Below are 24,449 nucleotides of genomic sequence, written 5' to 3' on the forward strand. Positions count from 1 at the left end.
ATAGAGCAAAGCCTATACCAAATCATGAACACTATAATTTTAAAGATGTGCTTAAGAACCTGGACTTATTCACCCTTAATATTGGTTCTGCGCACGTGCACTTGTTCAGTAATTTAATATAATGAAAGAAGCTTACATGCAGGTAATTGGCCACATTTTCTTTGATTTTGAAATCTGGTAAAGTAAACACACGATTTTAATTTCTTGCAACAAGTATTTGAAGCCAATGTTGATGGAAAGTACAGATATTGAACCTGGATCAGCTTGGTGAAAGCCAGATATCTGGCTATAACATGAACTGTTTGTTTGCTTTATGTCCACGATTCTGATACTTGTTAACACAATAATAATACAATGTCCAGATTCTTTTTATATCACACTTAAGTTTAGAATTATGCAAGTGACGTCGACATGCATAAATTATACAGTCTATGAAATTTGTAGGGAAATACACGTTTGTGCATGACTATTAAAGACCCTTTTATCAGCTGATTTCACCGCCAAAAGAATTCGAACTTTGATATTCTTGATCTGAAGCCACAGATCTCACAGTTAACGCAGTAAATACAAAGTTACCCATAATTTACAGTTTTAATTGGGGCGGCTCCGGCATCAATGAAACGTAGCTTCTTAACATTCAAATAGTGTTTGTGTTTAATATAGTTATAGCAAACGCACTTTAGAACAAAGGAAACATTGTTGGACAGTTCATGACTCCAGTTAGTAAGTGAATGAGAATCCGTTTAGAAGGGGGTCGTATTCAAAGTGTTGTATATTTCCTAATTCGTAAATACAAACAAAAATACAGGCCAAATCAGAGAATGCCGTTTTAATACAATTGTAATACAGTGTGTTCACATATAAAACACGCATAAATTTCATTGTATCAATAAAGTTTAATCTTATGATTTAATTTATTCAACTATATTAAACTAAATATAAAGTTGATACTCGATTTAAACAGTTAATTAAAATACCTAATTCACTCAATGCTAAAGTAATATTATTCAAAAATGACTAAATTCAAATTGCGTTCATTTCCAACATTTTAAAGTATAGCTGTGTAAAAAGTTAGCTATTAACAAATTTAAATCTTTGAGCATACATTTGTCGAAAGGCTTGTTGGACAGTTGTCAAACTATTTTCCCGATTTTGGGAAATAAACAGTTAACTGTTGCCCAAAGCCCGATGGCAATAGCTTTCTTAGCCTGACGTAAAGAGCTAAGTCCATGGAGGTCGAAATATGCCGCTCTACAGTTGATATATAAATTTGTTTTCTCGTTCTTCCTGATCATTGAATGTCATTTATTAAGTATAATATTTCAAATAAAATCGAGTCCCATCGAACAGATTAGTCGGTCTCGGTTGTAGAAAGTAATATTATTATCAATAACCTGTTTTATTAAAACCATGCTCTCAAACGGTGTCTCCTACCTTCGAATGATCGGTCATCTAAAACAATTTCCATGCACGAGCAAACAAAACAAAAAATAGCACACACAGAGTTGTCGTTTCCTGTTTTTATCATATGTACCATAGAGGCGGTGTGGGATTACTATGATTATACAGTTTTCTAGACGCTGAAGCATACATTATGGCGGCTTATGACTTTTTTATTTATTATCCAAATTAGTTAGTATATTACAAGGAGAAACGAGAAAAAAGCCTATTGTTTTCAAAGAGCAAAGCCACAAACCTTTTCATTACTTTGTCTTTTGACATATTATTATCGTTATGTCTTTCGTGACTAATGGAATCAGTATTTCCGTTGAATCTGAAAGCTTCCATCATCATTACAATATGAAAATTCCATTGTTCATTGTCTTTGAAGGTGTTACTCGTATATAACGTAGACGTTCAGCACATTCAATGTCAACAAAATACATTTGCAGAAGCGCAACTACTACATTATTTCATGTTCTGATATTGCTATCAAGGGAACTTCCTACACTTTGATAAAAACAGATGTAAAGTTGCCAATTAATTACTGAGAGTGACAAACGACTCTTGCACCGACCTCTTTGACAACCTGCATGAACACATCGAGGAACTGGTAACTTACGAACTATAATTCATACTTTCCGATACACGTTTCAACAATTAGTATCACAATTTGGTTTATTATTTAAAATGGCATGACAAAATGTTTGCGGTGTTTTCTTTCAAAGGACACGATTTATTGTTTTTGCGCATTGCCATTTAGAGCATTCTACTGGTACAGCAAGTCAATATGTCATTCACAAAACGAGTGTAGGCATATGTTTACAGTTTAAACTCTTACATTTTAACACATATTGTGGAACAAGTTATTACATTGTATTACCATTATATTAATCACTCTCTTTGGCAAGATTTTACGCGGGTGTGTGGTCGTGTGTTTAAAGGGAAACCGGAGTACCCGGAAAACCCCCACTCGTTAAGCTGCTTTGTGACCGTTAACCAAACTCAGATGCGGCTAGGCCGGGTATTGAACCCATATCGCCTAGTAGAGAAGCGAGTTCGCTAACTGGAAAACCTTAATATATATGTACGAAATGACATACAATTTGCCATTTTTCTTCAAAGAATATATTCAGACATATTGGTTATGTTTAATTCACATAAAACTTATGCAAAAAGAAATGAGTAACATTGAGTTATTTCCAATAAAATACATGTATTTTTCAATTATATTGGTCCAAATCCAAACACTCTGAAATCAACTGCTGCACTACAATGTCACCTTGATAAAAAGAGAGTAATAAAATGGTTAAATCTTTACATGTAGAAAGTACATTCATTTGGCTGTTTGAACCACATATGTTTTTTAAATAGAACTAGCATTTATGGAAATGGTTAATGGAAGTGCCATGTGTTTGATGGTTGAACTTGAAATTGTGTGGGATATAGTTTAGGTGTGGACACAATTACAAGTAGATCTCATTAAGATAGTGTTATCTTGGCCAAGATATCTGTAAATGCCATTAATCTGACATGGTGGTATCTACCGAAAATTGCGACCATTAATACTTTTATTTATCTTTCGAACAAAACTCCTCAGATGAATGATTACAATAACACTCAGATATTGTAAACTTTGGTAATATTATAATATACTTTTACCCCTTCATAGAACGGAGTTTCATAACAATGATATGTTTTTTTGATAACATCTTAAACGTAAATTTAAAGGGACTCCTTCGTGTGTCACTGTGTCTGACAACTTTGTTTTATAAATGTGAGCAGAGCGCTTGTAACAATGCAAATGGTTAAACAGTACTGCAAGTTCAAATAAGAGCACTGATACTATTCTAAATGCACATTTTATGTGACATAAAACACTGTTCAAATAAAAAGTTACACCATTGGTACCGATATATAAATTATTATTGGCTAAATATTACACAAGTCTGTATAAATTAGTTTTTGCCATTAACTGTTTGTGTCAGTTAATTAAAGTTTGTAAAATACATCAATACATTTTTTTAATATTAAAAAGTATTATGTGGACTAGTCCACATTAAATGGACTTGTTCATATTTTGTAAAATGCACTTTGTTATTACACACACAAGTTTGTCAAATCATAACGAGTTTTTCAACAATTAAGATACTGACAGCTGGAACCCTTCCACTATGTTGATATTTGCTCAAATATTGTCTTTGAAAAACACACTTTTAAAAAACATTTCTCATATCAACAGATAGCATATTTCGACAAACTTTCGTTTGTAAAAGCTTTAAAAATGCATAATGGAAAGTCTGTGACAATGAATGCTCGCTTTCCGTGTACATGTGGCGTTTCACATTCCAGCATCTCGGTATATATTATGCAAATGAGTAATCTGCGGAGAGTGGAGAGCGTTTTGTAATAGAAGTTACTGGTCATCCAAGTATCAGAGAACAATGATTTTTGGCGAAATATAATAATATATAAGTTTTTTTTCAAATAAAGTAAAAGTAACCATGTTTCTTCCTCATTGTCTGCAATGTATACTACTAAACGTACTTATGAATTTCCAGCTGGCAATATGACAAATGTTTTATTTGTTGACCAAAAAGGTCATAATATATTGTATTCTCCAGCTGCCTTCCAACAACATAAACCTTTTTTGATGTTTACGGCTGTGAATGATTATCAGGAAGTGAATACAGTTTTCAGATTCTTCTAGTAACTCACTAAAATCTATATCGTAAAAATAAATTTGGATCAGCGCAACTGCTACCATGATTCAAATGATACAATTGCTATCATTTGAAATATATGACAGTTTGAGACGGACAAATGCACAGTTCTGTTGCAAATTGGAAATGAAAAACGGCTTTTGCATGAAACACCTTGAAAATCTGTATGATAACATCATGGAAAGTTTGACTAATGTCTTAAACCGACATTTTCCGGTTTTCTTCGTATAATACTATTTTTAATATATGATTATTTTAAATCTAGTGTGACTAAATCTTTTTTCATTTTTGTGGCAAATAAGCGCCACTAAGAATTATTTTGCACTATGGCATTTAAAGCATCCGTCTACTTTGATATATGGTGGATTTAGAAGGCCCACTACCATCAATAATCCAAATAAAACAGGATGATAATGTACACGTTATGTTTAAATGACATTCTGTATTTAAATGTGCCATTTTACTCCGATGATGTTATTGACACATATTGGGGTCAGGTTTTATGAATATAAATATTGCTTTTCAAGTATTAAAGATAAGCTCTGTTATGTAAGGCACAAACACCATTGCCTGTAAAGGAATTTCATATGCGTCTGGGAAGGAGATGCTAGGAGTAACCTCATGCTAGTAGTCTGTTCCCTATTAGAGTTAAATTTCAACAATAAGCGCAAGAAAGTTTATCAGCTACAAGAACTGTTTCAAAAGCATTTGTCATATGTAAATCCTTTGCTACTGAAACGTTTTCCTAAAATAATTTTGAATGATTTTTCCGGAACAAACATCAATGAAGAGGTGTAACAATTTTTCTAAAGTATCTATATTTATCTACTTAAAATGCATTATCCGACGAACTGTCAAATGACAAATTTTTTGTTATAGCGTGACAAAATGTTTGTGTTTTGGGATTTTCCATCTACCAATAAAGTCAAATTTAACTAAGACTTAACCGCTTAACTATATTTAATACTTGAGTTTAAAGGCCAAAAGAGGAAGTAGGGTTTTAAAACAATATACATCGAAGTTTTCTTATACAAAACACATGGCCTATTTTCATTATCCAATTATTTGACTTAAAGTAATGCTCAATTTAAATAGTTTTAAAATAAACAGGCATAACGAACTCATTCGAAAAAGGTTTATTGCTAAAATAAATCTGAATTCATATTGTTTTTGATTTTTTTTTCTAATCTGTTGATAGTCAAGTCAGAATCATTGGAGAACTCTTCATCATGAGTATATTTCCCTTAAATGTATGTGGCATTGATTCAATTTATGTTTTTGCAACCGAGAGAACAATTTGACACTTTAATATTGACAGACGCAATCTTATCAATTATTTATCAAGAGTGACAAATGACCCTTTTACCGACCTCCTTGACAACCTCAGTGGAAAAATCGGGGAACTCGAAACTTACGAACTAAAAATAACATTTACCACTATTCTTTTGTTTGTTTTTTATGGTTTATAAGTAAAATTGATTTTATAAGATGACCTAAATAAAATGTTTGCGTTGTATCAGAAGTTGACATATTTTTATTTCTTTTGCGATGTTTCAGTTACAATGTCAGTCTTGTTTGATTTGTTACATTGGCTTTAGATGGTGAACCATGAACAATCCAACTTAAAGTGCTCACTTCAAATTGTGCTCGATTTTTGTCCACCCATTTCAAATACAAAATAAAAGCATGCGTATAAGCCTATCATTAGCCTGCTGGTATAACATATACATCAAGGTTAAAGCTTTAAAGTAACAGATGTGTAAAAAATCGGAATTAACATACTTTTTTATAAAAATACTTATTGAATTACCTTTCGGTCCATAATAAAAAAGCAAGGAATCTAGTAAAATAATATTCGCAACGAGACATTAACCGTATCATTTTCGAAAATTCATATCAGTTCAACATAAATATTTTTAATAAAAGAACGTCCTAATGCCTGTTCATTGCTTTGTGAAGCAATTCAATAATCACATTGTATATGGCGAAAAAGCAACAGTAGTTCCGTTTAGTTACAAGAATCACTACTCAGTTTCATTAGGATTCTAAGTTGTCATACGTGTTTGTTATCTTTTAAGCAGTACTCATTTTTAACGTAGACGTTCCGAACAATCTCTGACAGCATTAAGTTGAAGCAGCGCAAATACTATATCGATTCAAGTAATGTTCCTGCTATCGAGAGAACTATTTGACATTTTGATATAGACTGATTAAAAGTTGTCAATTCATTACTGAGAAAATGACACATCGCTCCTGCAGGGATCTCATTGACAATATGCTTGGAAATAAGGAACTATAAATATGTTGTCCATACTTCTTTTCAATCTATCTTTTTTCCAACATGACATGACTCCATTTGCGCGTTGCCATGATAAACGTACAAAAGTATGGAACGCCTGAACTTTATTATGTTGTGACATCTAATGCCTGTTTTGTCAAACTGACATGCTATGAAGTCTAACAGACATTTGATAAAGGATAAATGAAATGTTATCATATCTAGCTGACATGTAATTATGTCTAACTTACATGTTCTTTTATTTTTTATATATTTAAGTATGTATAAAATATAATGTGATTTTGTCTTACTAGCATGCTTTTATGTCTAAATGAAATGTTATTATGTCTAACATACGCGAACTTATGTCAAACAATCGTGTTACTATGTCTAACTAACATGTTATCATGTTCATATCGAAATGTGATAATGCCTTACTGGCATACTATTTTGTCAGACTGACGTTCAATAGTTTCTCATTAGCATTTAATTAAGTCTAACCGACATTCGATTATGTCTAACAGACATGTTGATATTTCAGATCGACATGATTTTAGTCTATTTGACATATCATTATGCATTTGTGAAATGTAATTATGTCTAAGTGGCATGCCATAATATAAAGCCGAGGTTTGTTTTTTATATTTCTGATACAACAAATATTCATGAAACTATTTGTTTAAGTTATACTAAGAAAAAAGTAAAAAGACAATAAAACACGGTTTTCAAAGTAATTTGTGCAAAACGATTTTGCATTAGCATTTTGAATAGGGGCCAAATGTTGGTCCGAAACAGGTACGATAAGTAAACACAATGTCCTAGATTATTTTAATTATTCGGTATTTGTAGAAAATGCAGTGACAAAGAAACATATGAATTACACGTATTCAATTTCCGTTATATGTACATATAATATTATCAATGTTTACTCACATCTTTACGTATCAAAACATTTTCAGGCTTTCATCATTTCGCTGAAATTCCTCAAACATCAAACACACATATTAAATCATGATGTTCAATAAATAGTTCATGTCGAAGTCCACAATACTTTCAACTCCTTTTGTCACACACATTCTTCTTTATCATCTAAGTCCCAATCAATATGTAACGGAACTACTTGGAATATCTGAATGCGCCTACCTTGCATTGATTATTCTATCAAATGCCTACACAAATATTTGGCAATGACCGAATTGCTAATTGGTGGGATCGGGATTTAACATGCCTAAATAACACTCAACGCGTTTCTCAATTATCGAAAAAATGTAGGATTAATAAAACATTTTAATAACTAAAATGAAATTAAAACAATATCAAATTCATAACATCCTTCCCATTTCATGAATGTTAAACTCAACAGATGGAGCGAAGTGGTGAGTATCAAGGTATCATTGAGTTTTTGCACTTAATACTGTCCACTTACAGTCATTAAAAGAAACACATAAATTCTTATAGAGCAAAGCTGATACCAAATCATGAGCATTATAATTTTATAGGTGTGCTTTAGTACCTTTGAATTAACTCACCCTTAATATATTGGTTCTGCACACATGCACTTGTTAACTAATTTAATATAATGAGAGAAGCTTACATGCAGGTAATTGGCCACATTTTCTTTGATTTTGAAAGCTGGTAAAGTAAACACATGATTTTAATTTCATGCAACAAGTATTAGAAGCGAATGATGTTGGAATTTACAGATATTGAACCTGGATCAGCTTGGTGAAAGCCGGATATCTGGCTACCATAAGTCAACGGGTTTACTGCCTTTGAAAATAATCTGTCACGTTTTAATGTGACAATTCGATGATAATCTGTGTATCCATGGTGACTAGAATGATAGAAACTGCAATAGCTATATCAGTATTAACACCTTTAAATGAGAAAACACTGCAGTATTGAAGTAATCATTGTGAAGTTATATTAAATGCTATTTCATAGTTATGTATATATGTCCAGATGTAGAGATTTGAAAGCTGGAACGTAAGCGAATTAGCTATATTGTTTCTTGCAAAATAGTGATAATTTATTGTAAGACATGAATATCCATCGGCAACATAGACTTTTTGTTTGCTTGTTGTTCACGATTCTGATATTTGTACACACAATTATAACACAATTTTTCAGTTTCTTCTTATATCACACTTAAGTTTAGAATTATAAAAGTGACGTCGACGTGTATAAATTATACAGTCTATGAAATTTGTAGAGAACTACAGGTTTGTGCATGACTATTAAAGGCCCATTTATCAGCTGATTTTACCGCCCATAGATCTCCCAGATAACGTCGTAAGTCCTATGTTACCCATAATTCACAGTTATAATTGGAGCGGCTTCGGCAACATTGAAACGAAGCTTCTTAACATTCAAATAGTTTAACGCACTTTATAACAAAGTAAACATTGTTTTACAAGTTTTATTCTCCAGCTAGTAAGTGAATGAGAATCCGATCAAAAGGGGCCCTATACAAAGTGTTGTTTATTTCCTAATTCGTAAATACAAACATAAACACAGGTCAAATCAGAGAATGCCGTTTTAATACAATTGTTATACTTCTGATTTAATTTTTCGAAATTTTTAAAATGAAAGTTAATACTCCGTTAAAACAAGAAATTAAAATGCCTAATTAATTCATTGCTAAAGTAACATTATTCAAAAATGCCTAATTCAAATTGCGTTCAAAATCATTTCCAACCTTTTAAAATATAGCTGTGTAATAAGTTAGGTATAAACAAAATCTTTGACCATACATTTGTCAAATGGCTTGTCGGACAGTTGTCAAGCCTTTTATCCTATTTTGGGAAATAACTAGTAAACTATTGCCTAATGCCCAAAGGCCGATGGCATTACCTTCTAAGCCTAACATGAAGAGCTGAGTCCATGGAGGTCGAAAAAAAGCCGTTCTACAGTTGATATATAAATATATATTCTCGTTCTTCCTGATCATTGAATGATATATATTAAGTTTTATATTTCAAGTACAATCGAGTCCGATCGAACAGTTTAGTTGGTCTAGGACGTAGACAGTTATCAAAGTAACATTATCGACAATGACCTGTTTTAAAAAATAAAAAACTGTCAAACAAATCTTATCTCCGAATAATCGCCCATCGAAATCAATGACAATGCACTAGCAAACAAAAACAAGCACACGCAGAGTTGTCGTTTTCTGTTTCTGTCATAAAGGCGTTGTAAGACTACTATTATTATATACTGTTTTTAGACGCAAAAGCATACTCTATGGCGGCTTAAGACTTTTTATTCCTTATCCGAATGAGTTCGTATACTACCAGGAGAAACGAGAAAAAAACACTATTGTTTTCCAAGAGCAAAGCAAGAAACTTTTCATTACTTTGTCTGTTGATATATTATTATCATTATTTCTTTCGTGACTAATGGAAAAAGTTTTTCCATTGAATCTCAAATCTGTACTCTCTCTTCCATTATGATATGAAAGTTTCATTGTTCATTGTCTTTGAAGGTGATACTCGTATATTACGTAGACGTTCAGATCATTCAATGTCCACAAAATACATTTGCAGAAGCGCAACTACCACATTATTACATGTTCTGATATTGCTATCAAGGGAACTTCCTACACTTTGATATAACCAGATGTAAAGTTTCCAATCAATTACCGATATTGACAAACGACTCTTGCACTGACCTCTTTGACAACCTGCATAGAAACATCGAGGAACACGTAACTTATGAACTAGAAGGCATTCTTTTCGATACTCTTTTCTACAATTATTGTCCCAAATTGGTCAATTATTCAAAATGGCATGACAAAATGTTTGTGGGGTTTTCTTGCAAATGAAACATTTGATAGTTTTTATGCATTGCCATTCAAAGCATTGTACTTGTACAGCAAGTCAATCTGTCATTTACAAAACGAGTGTTGTCCGAAGGTATAAGTAAACAGTTTAAACGTATACATTTTTACAAAGATAGTGAAAAAGTGAAAGTTATTACAACATTATATTAATCACTCTCGTTGGCAAGACTTTACGCGAAAGTGTGTTCAAGTGTTGTAAGGGGAACCGGAGTACCCGGTTGAAACCCACTCGTCAAGCTGCTTTGGGACCACAAACCAAACTCACATGCGCCCAGGCAGGATATTGGACCCAGGTCGCCTAGTTGAGAAGCGAGTTCGCGTAAAGGACACTCTAAATGTAAATGATTTTCAATACAATTTAATTTGCCTTTTTTTCAAAGAATATAGTCAGAGATATTGGTTATGTTTAATGTACATGAAATTTGTAGGTAAGTTTAAGAGATGTTTAAGTTTTTAATCTGACCACGTAATTGACGGTTAAAACGCTTTGAATGTGACCAACGTTGCTGATGTGCAATTATAATGGTTGACAAAGATGGACGTCAAATTGTTCGAGATATTTACGTAAACAAATACAGAAACAAGTCGAATGGTCGAAAGCGTTAACTTCAATCCCGTTTAATAACACAAGGGCAAAGTGCGACACACAGAAAACGCACATCCACAAGGACAGTATATAAATTGTAAAAAAAAATAGGGAGGGTGGTGTTATGAAGGATTTTCTGGGTAACGCTTATGAGCGTTCAGCAAAATGTATTTTTAAGTGTTTTTTTAACCACGTTTCCATGCAAAACTTCCCTCTTATCCCAAAAATTCCAAATAAAGTAGAAATGTAAATGTTAACTCCAATCTTAGTATGAAAAAACAACAACTTAAAATGATTTTCTCGTTGTTGTAATCACGTAAGGGTTGACGCTGGTGAAATAAAACAAGACGTTGTCCATATAGAGCACAAATCTACAGTTTTAAGCATCATTGTTAAGTACTTATTTTGTGAAACAAATTTTACAAAGAGAGAGAAATAAACAGGAAGTGCAGTTGTTCGAAAGTATATTCAAACTCAATATTGAATACAATGTTGGTTACATATTTATACACTGCTTGCGCTAAATATTTTACCGATGGAAAAACCATACTCAATAATACTCCCTGGGCAATACATCTCGTTTCGTTTATTGTTCATTTGGCGTTTTAAACCTGTTAAAAATAAATGTTTTAACGTCTTTGTGTTTTATTTTATTTGATTATGTTAAATATGTTACAACAGTGAAATAAATGAGATATTAAAGCGATTAAAATTCAATAAAAGTACGGTCAGGTATTATAGGAAAATAATTCATACGTGCCTTACTCCATTTAATACTGAGGAGATTTTACCTGATAAATTCAAAACGCGTTTAAGAAGTGGGTTTTTAAAGAAAACACTAAAACCATGAACAGTTCACTTGCTTAAACCCTTCCCACACATTTTCAGAGATGCTTATTTTTTCTGAATCGTACAACTACATCCAGATCTCACTTTGATAGAAGTCCATCCAATTTCATTGTTTTGAACAACTCGAGCGTAGGTAAAACTGTACGTGGTTTCGCACGAAGATTTGAACATGTCTGCTTGAATCCCGACACAGTGACATTTTTCTATGACACAGTATGATTCATAAAAGTACTGAGGGATATTGATTCTTCCGATTTGAATTTCTGGATGAATGCGAACTGTATGTCCAAATATATCTTTTGCTTCCGTTTTAAGTTTGAACGTATTTTGTGTAGGGCAGATTTTCCATTTATACCTTCGAGCTAATCCTCGGCTGAGTCGGGAACGACCTTGACCCTTGTAACGATGTTGGGGATTTGATTTTTTTGAAGCAAAGATCGAAGAAAGCATAGCGACAACATCGGACGTATTGTCTGTAATATTGGCTTCGTTTGGGTCAGCAATTAGCAAATCGTCTTTAGCTGCCTCAAATAAGGTTTTGGTCTCAAACTTTGCATCGTGCAGCCCAATCACATCGCAAAACGTCACAAGGAAGATAACTCTTAAAACTATGTTAACCATTGTCGAAGGAGTCTTCGATTGAACCTGAAAATTTGGAACTTTATATCAGTTCATGTTTTCTTGAAGATTTTATTCTATATAAATATAATGTCAATCAGAAAACTAAATAAACATAATTGAGAAACTTTAAATCGATTACGAGTTATACCTTACAAATACACCGCTTTTTCCATAGTATTATAAACACTCATCTGCTTCTAATGTTTCGCTTCCAAGTATAATGGATATGAATCACATACTGAAATAAAACAATACTGTCTCTTAGTATTCAATGTACATAACAGTAGTCGCACATTTATATTACTATACTTTTTATACCAAAATAAGTTTCAGTTGGATTGCGCATGTGCGTTTATTCCTTTGTTAATACTCGCTGTTACAGTGGTAATTAATAAACTATATTGACGCAGGTACTGTGCGATTTTAATAATTCGATGAACGAGGAGTGTAGTGTAATCTCTATGTTGATATAAAGTATAGTGTAATCATCGATGTTAATTACATTCCAACAGGTTTAATCTTACTTTACCTGTTTGTAATATCAAAAGCTTTATTAGCCTGGCAAAAATAAACAGGATAATTACATTTTCGTGGGCTGACTACATGCATAAGTGTCAGTATTGTTCAGGGGTGTAGAACATAAAAATATAAGACAATTGTTTAATTCAGGGTAAGTTTGCAATATTGTTCACCGAGTGACCACAAAAAGGTATATTTCACGAGTTGCGTAACCAAGAGTGAAATTACATATGATATTCACAAGAAGAAACATATTGCGATCTTACTCTGAAATAAAACATTTTCTGTTGTTTTTTTGCACATAAGTGCGTTAATTTATATGCGAACAAAACGTCTTTTCCGTGATTACGTCGTTGAAGTTGTGTCTCAGCACCGTGAGCGCTGACGTTCGATTTGGAAAGAGAGCCGGCTAAAACTTCAAAACAGTGAAACGTAGCAAATTGCTTGAAAAAGTGAAATACCATTTTTATTTCACTGATTCAATAATTATAAGCTACATAACACATTAAAAGAAATACTTCTTGTATATGATCATTTCGAAACGTGCCTAATAAACCGGATACTATTGATTAATGAAACAAAGTCAATGAGATTAAAAATGCTATTGTACTTACAAGCACAACCACTTACGAACTCAGTGTTTAATTAAATAGATGAATGTTTTTTTATGTGGAGCTCTTATCCAATTGATGGCCAATTGGTATGTGTTTTATTTGACAACAGGTGATAACATAAGAACTGAAATAATTTTATCATATATATATTTTTCATTATCCCAGATCAAAGATGTCGCTTAGTGCAATGACGCACTGTAGTGAGTGTTTGTACTTATATTTGTATATATCCTTGTTTTGTTGTCAGGATTAATTTGTATCCCAGACTGATGCCGTCATCCATAACAGCATGACTAATTTTATAATAATAATTATAATAGTAATTATAGTAATAAAAGTAATAATAGTAATAGTAAAAATAATAATAATAACAATAATAATAATAATGATAAAAATATTGATAAATAATTGTCGTGTTTAAACGTATTATTTATATCACCCATTTCAAATGGAATACCTTTGAAGTGTATAATTGCATAAAGATTAATGGAATTAGTCCCAAGCTTAACTGCTTTATTGAAATTACTATGCGATCTTCTTTTTGCGAAGTCAATATTACTTGCATTGTTAAACGTCCATATACATTCGAAATTAAATTCGATAGAAAATGACCGAGGGTTTTCGATTGTACTATTACAACAAAGACGAAACTTGTTGTCGCTTTAACACAAAGCAGGGAGATTATAAGTATCTTCCATGGCCGCTCGTGTAAGATAGGTTCATTTCGACCCGAGCGTAGGGTGTTTTGCGGAAACGAGGTTTACCGAGTTTCCGCAAAACACCCTGAGCGAGGGTCAGGATGAACCTATCTTACACGAGCGGCTATGGTGGATGCTTTTTCTCCCACCTCAGTTAAACAAAATTAAGTAAAAATGTATTTTTTTGCCGGAACTCTTTTGTGCTTAGTGAAAATAATTGCGTACGGATATGCAATAATTCGTGGTTGTCATGGATATTCGCGCAGTGATTCAGAGTATGCAAATGGTCTGATCGGTCTTTAAATAGTTCTAAGAAGAGTGAAGCATTTTTTCCTGAAAGGTGCGTGAAAACTGTTTTCTGGTGACATTCGGAGCGAGAAATAATTAACTCGCGTTCTAAATATTGCCACCAGACAAGATTTCCATGATGCGCTACAGACGACAGTCTTCAACAAGGGAGGTAATTACAATGTGGTGACCATTAAAAGAAGTTCCATACGGGCATTTTATCTTCGCCCGTGGGCAAGATAAGAATTTCTAGCATGGTTAAATTAATGGATCTACTAATCTGAGGTGGGAGAAAAATCTATCCCATGTCAAGGATGTAAATTGTCTTCGTATGTACATGAAAATCATAAAATCGATTAAGTGCAATAAAAAGAGCAAACGCAGTTGTTTTGTTTTTTTTACAAACGTATATGTCATCATTTTTGTATGTTCTGAGAAGAATTTTTCACTAACATGTGTCACCAAAAATGAGCGAGATTATTAAACATGGCATAGAAGTGTATGGAAGTGTACGCTTACGTTCAAATCTTAACCAAAAATGCATTACAGATAACTGTACATTACCTGGAACATGCAAAATATCTCTAAAACAGGCGTATATGTTTGTCAATTTATGCGTTGCATGTTTCGTGATGTCAGTACATGATTTTGAACGATTTTGCATTATTTTGTAGGGGCGGGAATGGAAACGTCAAATACGTGTATCGTGACATCACGATCACATGTAGACATAATACTAGCAATAGAAATGATATGCATGTCAGATGCTGTCTTACTTGAGAAGTAACTATTGTACGAGCATGAGTTTTAATAGGAATATGTCTTTTCAAAGCGTAACCACGTCATGAACATGATTAGATAAAAATTAAAATAACGGTTGCATCTAGAAATACGGCCGAAATCGAAATTTTGCTTTTCTGATTATATTTGAATTAGTTTTAATTTAATAGAGGATATTTTTTACAAGGATTGCGAAATAAGCTATAACAACATTATAATTATCACTCTTTTTGGCACCATGGTATAAAATCTTTAAAGAAGGTAATATTTATGTGTAAAAAGTATTTGATTACTTTTAAATGAAAATACAATATTAACTTTTGTAAAAAAATGTTAGCTAATGAAAACAAAGAAGAAGAAAAAATAAAAAAAAATATTTGTGCTTCTGGCTGGATTCGAACTTCAACTTTAAAATCCTCAAAAGAGTCGTATTCCTGTGCTTAACAACATAGGCTAAAGCATTGAAATGGAAGAGTTTCAAGTGGGTGTGCTACCTGAGCCTGAGTGCGGTCCTGTTTTTGGGGAAAACCAGAGTACCCGAACAAAAACAATAAATCCGGCTTGGTGACCACCAACTAAACTCACATGCTGGATATCGAGCCCAGCATGACTAAGTGGAAAGCGAGTGCGCTAGACTCTGCGCTCTTCGGACAAATTCTTTGATTTATGTGACGGTTTTAAAGATAACCATATCAAATAACGAGGAATATCTCAAACATTGACTTGGACTGACATTTAAGTAACATGATGTTGAAACAATCCTCATACATCTTTCGCGTAAATTAAGTCAAGTCAACAGTTTATTAAGTTGTAACAGGCCACCAGTCCAACATACATAACATACAACTTGAACAAAAAAGTATAATTACGGTAATCTATCCATACGTACATAATATATTTATCCTAACATGATTACATCCCTTATTGATAGGATATTTTATACATAATAAGATTGTTTGCGTAGAATTGAGTTGTGTTTAATGAGGTGTACATTTTTTCCAAATATAAGTTTAACATTTTTCAAGGCAGAATATCATTTTTTTGGCATTTCTCGAGGCAAATTGGGTACAGTTGCCATTGTATTAACTTCCAGCCCCCACTCGACCAAAAAAAGACCAAACTGGCCTCCCTCACAATTACTCAAGAACACAATATTTACAATTTGATTTTTAGTTTAGTTTCGATTAATGTATAAATGTTTCTGGTTATAGGTTTGATATTTTAATAGTGGTCAATAAAAAGCATGTTTCTGTAATGTTATGTACTCCATTAAGATTAAAAAGGTTAAATTCTCCTCACAAAGGTACAGGTACCCCTTCTCTTATTCTATATTAAACTTATATCAGAATATTTTCTGATGAATATTTACTTACAAAATAAGCGTTTCCTTTACTTCAGCACCATTTCAATCTAATGACAGTCACAATTTGTTAAAATTTAGGACGGACAATGCTCAAACGACTGCTGTTAAAACTTCAGGAAAGAGTGGTAAAGGGCAACCAAAAAAGGCTGCTATAGATTCAGAGACTGTTCGATATGTTTTCTGATTTTTAAGCACATGTTTCCCAATCGGTAATCAATACAAACCAAGCAGAGAGTGATCGATCGCTATTGCTAGTATTACTTCTGAAAAAGTCAGAAAAAATAACATAATGATTTTGTCCTCCCTTATTAGCTCAAGTGAGAGGTAATTACAACTAATTATGAATAGTGGAATTTTAGATCTTTCGTTCTACTACACGATAATTGCTTAAGATTGTTTGTAAGATGAATATTATTTTGGACAGTACAATTTTACAAACGATTATGAAACTTAGACGTTTTGTTTCCTGATTTGCCAAAATATTGACAAATATTCCAGATGGGGAAAATTGAAGGAGGTTTAGCGATATCTTGGTGCTTTTCTAACGGTCGAATTTGTGACCACATAGCTTTTACATGAAAAACCACATTGATAAAGGCTAATATCCTTTTTTGTTCACAAATCATATGCCTTTATTTCATGTTTGATCATTAAATCCAGACGAGTTCTATTATAAAAAAAGTATTAAGCTATGGTGTGCATTTTTCAAGAATTTGTGTTTTATCAACCCCAATACATACCCAATTAAACATTACATCAACACGACATTTATGAGATCCATTGATACATCAATATTCTATTATTCGCAAACCAAAAGCGTACATTTCTAATAATGTGATCAACTGGTATTCTCTTGTACAAGGATGAACCAAGGGAAATGAAAAACACTATAAACAGACCCTTTCCCTGAACAAGTTATTTCCCTTTTGATTATTTAATGTATAAAAGGGAACATATTAACAGAAAAGAGTTGATAGAAACGGAAAAGATAGAAAGAACATAAGGTCACAGTTCTATGTTTGCACTTACATCTCCAAAGAACAGGGTAGGAAGGTATGTAAGCATTGTTCTGTACCAAACAGTCCATCACTATTGTAAACATCGTCGGCAACCTAGGTACATTTTCCGATACACTTCATACTGATACACATAGCCTAGTATCGTATCAGGGTAGTCTAAAATAATCGACGTGTTATACGGGATTCTTTCAATGCCTAACGTCTAAACGGGTTTGTGCAAAAACTGGGTGGAGTTTGAAAAATAATGAAATTGTATTTAGTGAAGTATTTATGTTTGAAATGGATAATAAAGGTTTATATTCATATTTAACCATGTAAGTACATATCTATTTTGCACAAAACAAGCATTAAACACATGATCTACCTTTCCAATAAAACGAAACTTGACTGACACAGACAACAATTATGCCAAGCGGATTAACTCGACCCAATCGTAATAACTCGCCCACCTCCGACAAGCTTCGTGATAGACCTCGTAAATACAATCGTAACAACTCGGCCATGACCGAAGTGCTCCGATTGTTGTAAAACTGTAAACTGCAGCCTTGCGTTATGTTTTGACAGAATGAAATGAAGAAAAACCCATCAAATTCATAATTATTCGTTGGATATTTATTTTTTGTGTACGGAACTAATATAAAATAACATTATCTAATAATATTTCTTGTTTTTATGATATTTTATGGACGCAATATGCTTTAACCCGGAATCCCGATCGGAACAACTACCCACTTTTGGTACAAAACAATGTGTACGTGAAGGATTTGCCATATCAAAAATCGTAAAAAAATCCGTCAACGTACAATTATTTAGACTACGTATCAGGGGTATCCAACGACGTATTGCTAAAAGCTTTTGATATAAAAATGATTAACTTTTAACATGTTCAAAATGCTCATTTCTTACGAAATTACGATAGTAATATCCACAATACGACAAAAATGTAGGGTTTAGAGGGGAAAATGAGATCGATCGGGTTTGAGGAATTAAACATTTTTAACGCCTAATTGAAGTGGTCAACGAAAAAAAAGACATGTGTAGGTCAACGTGTTATTTCTTTTTTTCAACAAGGTTTCGTCCTCATAAGCAGGCAACCATAAAATAATCCATAATTTTTACAATTTGTTTTAAGTATTAAACACTCTTACAATCTTTCCTTTACCTAGAATTCGGTCATACCACTGTCTTAAAACATAATTTCCTGGTCGTATAAATCAATGTTATATAAAATATAAATAGACAAGCCATCAAGTGTAAGTGAAATAAAATGGCTTAAGTGTATTTTAGGAAAAGCAAAACGTATCTGTTTTCGCATTAATGTGAATAATGGTCAATTCACCCATTACATCGTACTTAAAGAAACACGTTCACTGATTTTTGTCGGCAACGATGTTTTTTTAATACCTAATTTATTTAATTACTTGTATGAAAACACCAAACAGCAACAGGCAGATGAACATTTGAACAAAACATAAAGCTTTTAATCGTTCAGTTAGCAAAAGCGTTATCAACGCGCTTTGGTAAATAAGAGCATTTATGTCTGACATATAGCTCAGTGATTAAGTACATATTCTTGTCCGTATAAATAAATGAACTATCAAAGAGAAATGGACGAACAATACGATTTCTGTGATTAAAGATTGCTAAAGTATGATCTAAGAGAGACGATTTGAATTTGTCTCAGCATTTCAATGAATAATCGTCCACCGATGTTTTGAAATTATAAATGCACCGTGGAAAAATAGGTTTTTTTTCTGTCGGACTTGGGGATGTTTTATCATTGAAACAAGATTTGTGTCAACATTAAACACGATAACTATGTGTTGTGATATCTGACCAAGTAAAACGTGAACGAGACCCTTTAAGAACATGCTAAGGTCAGTAACACCAAAGAAAACAAATGATTATCCTTACGTTTGACATGAACCGATATGTGCGGATTTTATGTTCCCGAGTTCAAACGCTCGCAACTTAACACAGAAAGTGGGACACTGTAACAGGGTAATTATACGGAATCCTGTTTCCGCTATTAGGTTTTCGCTGTCTAACAGGACGCGAAAATGTGACAATGACAAGTTTAATTCACAACTTCGCTTAAGGCAATTGTATCTAAACACGGCATTAGGACAAGGTCTATCGCCTAAGTATATTAAGAATTCCTCGTTCGTTTCCGCAGATTTGCAAATTGACAAAATCGGCAAGTATAATTATTCGAAATCTTTTTGTCAAGGAATTTTCATCCCGCTAAGAAATAAATCCAGAGAGGCAACTAGAACTGTTCAATAATAGATTTTTCGTATTTTCTTTTTTTTTAAAAAACAACATATTTAAGAGTCACTGTGCTTTAAGTTCACATGACAGACTTTAACAATTACACTTGCTAGGTCATACTACTTTTGAAACTGCGTTATTGTCCATTTATGTAGAAGTCAATTTATAGTTGAATGTTTGGGGATGTTACAATGTGTTTCCAGAGTCAATCGACTTAAATTATAAAAACAAAAACAAAATGAATCAACCTATGTTGTTAATTTATAAAAGGTTTGTGTATTATCAACGCAAATCATCAACATATTAACATACCCCATCAAACACTACGTCAACACGACATTCAGAAGAACCATTGATATATCATCAGCTATTACTCGTGAAACAATAACTGTACATTTCTTATACTTTGATCAACTGGTCTTCTCTTGTACAAGGATGAACTTTTTAAACCAAGGGAAATGAGAAACACAATAAACAGACCCTTTTCATAAAAAAAGTTATTTCCCTTTGAATTCATTATTGAATAACAGAGAACAGAAAAGAGTTGATAGAAACGGAAAAGAATATTAGGGAAAAATCTATTTGCACTAACATCTCCAAAAGAATAGGGTATATAGGTAGGTAAGCATTGTTCTGTACCAAACAGTCCATCACTGTTGTAAAAACTTTAGATATATAATGGTCGAATTTAAACATGTTCATTAAAAATGTACATTTCTTACGAAAGTTTAAACAAATATCCACAATACGTAATAAAATGAAGGGTTGGGAGGAAAAGTGAGATAGGTCGAGTTTGTGGGAACAACATTTGTGACGCCTAATTGACGTGGTAAGCGAAAATAAGACAGGTGTAGGTCAACGTGGTATTTCTTTTTTTCAACAAGGTTTCTTGCCTCATAAATAGGCAACCATAAAAAAACCTATATTTTGTCCAATTTGTTTTAAGTATTCCACACTCTTACAATCTTTCCTTTACCTAGAATTCGGTCATACCACTGTCTTAAAACATAATGTCGACAACGATGTGTTTTCATACCTAGCTTATTTACTTACTTTTATGAAAACATACCAAACAGCAACAGGCAGATGAACATTTGAACAAATATAAAGCTTTTAATCGCCCAGTTAGCAAAAGCGTTAGCAACGCGCTTTGGTATAAAAGGGCATTTATGTCTAACAAATAGCTCAGTGATTAAGTACATAGTCTTTGCTATACACAAATGTGCAATACCAGACGAGTTGTTTATTAGATGATGACGTGCATCCAGGTTAAGTAAGTATAAAACGAGGACATGTATTTATGTAGAGCACAGCACAATGAAATTCACTGGCTAATAAAGTCCTATGCAGTGCAACCGACTGGCCAGGCAAAACCAGAGACGGTTAACTCTAGAAACCTGTATTCGTTTGCCAAGTGTCGATCCACAAAGTATGAATGTCGAACCTCATTTATTTGTCTGGTTTCAAATATGGATATAAAACAGTGAAACAAAATCACTAAAAATATTGAAGTGAAAATTTAGGTTACGAAATGAGCTGAGTGAAGTCGACTGGTAGAATGACTCTACACGCAAATATACTAATATAGCACGAAATCCTCGTACAAGACCGACCACTACTGTATCAAAATACTATCGTTTCGCCAAGACAAATATTTCACGCTATACTAACGATACGCGTGAAATGAATAATCTTGTTCGTAAATGAACTATCAAAGAAAAATGGCCGAGAAATACGATTTCTGTGTTAAAGATTGCTAGAGTGTGATCTAAAAGAGACGATATGAATCTGTCTCAGCATTTAAATGAATAATCGTCAATTTATTGTACTTAAATGAACTAATTCACTGATGTTTTGAAATTATAAATGCAACATGATGAAATCGAGTACTTTCTGTCAAACTCGTAAATAAATATTAACAATAGAAATCGTATTTAAGATATTGACGATGTTTTATCATTGAAACAAGATTTGTGTCAACATTACACACGATAACTATGTTTTGGGATGTCTGACCAAGTAAAACCGAAACGAGACCATTTAAGAACATACTAAGGTCAGTAACACTAAATAAAACAACATATCATGCTTACCTTTGACATTAACCGATTTGTACCGATTTTATGTTCCCGAATTTAAAAGCTTGCAAATTAACACAGAAAGTTGGAATACTGTAACAGGGTAATTATACGGAATCCTGTTTTCGCTATTTGGTTTTCGCTGTCTAACAGGACGCGAAAATGTGACAATGACATGTTTATTCACATCTTCGCTTAAGGCAATTGTATCTCAACAAGGCATTAGGACAAGAGCTATCGCATAAATGAATTAAGAATTCCTCGTTTTCGCGAATTTGCAAATTTCAAAATCAGCAAGTATAATTATTCGAAATCTTCTTTTCAAGGAAATTTCATTCCACAAAACATAAAAACAGAGTGACAACGATAACTGTTCAATTACATTGTTTTCGTAAAATTATACAAAATACAAACTATATAAGAGTCACTGTGCTTTTAGTTGACTTGACAGACTTTAACAATTACACTTGCTAGTCCATACCGCTTTTGAAACTGCGTTATTGTCCATTTATGTCAAAGACATTTTATAGTGGAATGTTTGAGGGTGGTACAAAGTGTTTTGAGCGTGATGCCAATCATTCTTTAAAACAATTTGATGTATATTGTAATATTCCAATGGATTCATTTTTCTTTAGGTAACAATTTAGCGATATTTTTTCAGTGTAGGATTGTAACATATTTCACCAAATAGCATTGAAAATTATGCTGAAATTATTTACCTTGTTGGCACATTTCGGAAAATTTACGAGGATGGATTTTTCATTTCACTTATTTATTTATTTATTTATTTATTTATTTATTTATTTATTTATTTATTTATTTATTTATTTATTTATTTATTTATTTATTTATTTATTTATTTATTTATTTATTTATTTATTTATTTATTTATTTATTTATTTATTTATTATTTTGGCAATAAGATACGTGCAGTGCCTGAGAAACGTATCTGCACTTGTCTTGAAGGACTGGGATGAATAAACACTTTAGTGAATCGTCAAAGCATAGATGCAATTGACGTTTTGTAAACCTTTTAAACAGATAAAATTGGTTGCAAAGTTGGCTTTTACGTAAAACGTATGAAATATTAAACATTGCTTTCGCGGAAAAGCTTTTGCAACAGAGCTTATCAAAACAAGTGTAGGTTGGTTTTTAATTATTCTGTTTTATTTTCTCGAAGTGTGGGGGGGATTTTCTTATTTATGTTCATGATTATATCATGTATTTTCACCATCACTTGTAGATTCGTCGTTATGCTTCTTAGGTTTCTATTGTCCATTCATGTTCACATTGTGGGTTTGTGCAGGAAGCTACGTCAATTGTGTTTAGATAGCTACGAACCTGGGGCCATTTTAAGAAGGATATAAGTCGTTATAAGTCGTAAATTTAGCTGACTTACATCCTTTATTGAATAGGCCCCTGGAGAATATATGTATCTTTCATATCGCAATTCACACCAAACGATGTGTTTTAGCATTTACAAAAAACAATATAAGACACGCAACTTGTCACACAAAGGAAAACATGGAAATCACCCAATAGTCGGGAACATTGGCAAAGACTTGTCTATTATTAACCCATTATTTTAGTTATCGCGTGATCAATGACAATTTTCCTACTATTCAGCTACGATGATCATTAATATAATTTAATAGCATATTTAGTTCAATAGAAACACCACTTTTTGCATAACTTAACATGTCAGTGACGTTCCCTTGCCTTGATTGTACTCTATGTCTGTCATATTCAGTGTAATGAACTTTGTTGTTTACTTTATGTTTTTCGTTTTAAGAGCGAATATTCCAATGAACATTCAGTGTTCAAGTAATGGACATTTAGTAGACAACGCTTAACTATACAATGATTTGTTATAACTTGAGTACGAACAAATGGATTGTGATGGCGTCACAATCGACGTTTGATGATTCGCGTGAAAATGGAATAATCTCTGAAAATGTTTTTGTTTTTCTTGATATGTATTACTGCTAAATTTTAAAATTGATGTTAAACATGTGCGGCCGCTCTTTTTTACTCAATCAATTTCAATCAAACTTATGATAAAGAAATATCAAACATACAATTCAAGGCAAACACGGTAAACGATATTGCGCAACTTTGAACTAAAATGATTTTCGGTACAAATCTTCATGGGAATATAAATATAGGCGAATCATCAAATTTACAGTCTTTTTAAAGATGAAGGTAGCTGGCCGCCTTTTTGAAATAAGGTCAAAACTACCATATCATTTTTGTTCGAAAATATTATATTTTTGCATCTGACTTTCCTTTTTTTCTGACAAAAAAACATTTTTGATATTTAACACTAATAAAAAGTGGGTAATAAATTTATATTTTAAAACAAACATATGATTGGATAGGGTAGAACAAGTGTTGTTCCCTTTTGATTAAATTATACCAGGGTGAAGCTTCCTATAGGCCAGTCAAGCCGTGGCATCGAATGTCTTTCCGAAAAATCGGAAA

General features: G+C 32.7%; 1 protein-coding gene across 1 annotated transcript in view; it reads right to left on the reverse strand.

The window, feature by feature from the left end:
• LOC128203501 (transmembrane protein 26-like) overlaps nucleotides 1-7,499 on the reverse strand; it is a 78,165-nt gene extending 70,666 nt beyond the window's left edge. Inside the window, exon 1 of the mRNA XM_052904934.1 lies at nucleotides 7,375-7,499. The gene's annotated coding sequence lies outside the window, so the exon portion shown is untranslated. The remainder of the gene's footprint in view (nucleotides 1-7,374) is intronic.
• Nucleotides 7,500-24,449: the final 16,950 nt, after the last annotated feature.

Source organism: Mya arenaria, chromosome 9, assembly GCF_026914265.1.
Source record: "Mya arenaria isolate MELC-2E11 chromosome 9, ASM2691426v1".
Lineage (NCBI taxonomy): Eukaryota > Metazoa > Mollusca > Bivalvia > Myida > Myidae > Mya > Mya arenaria.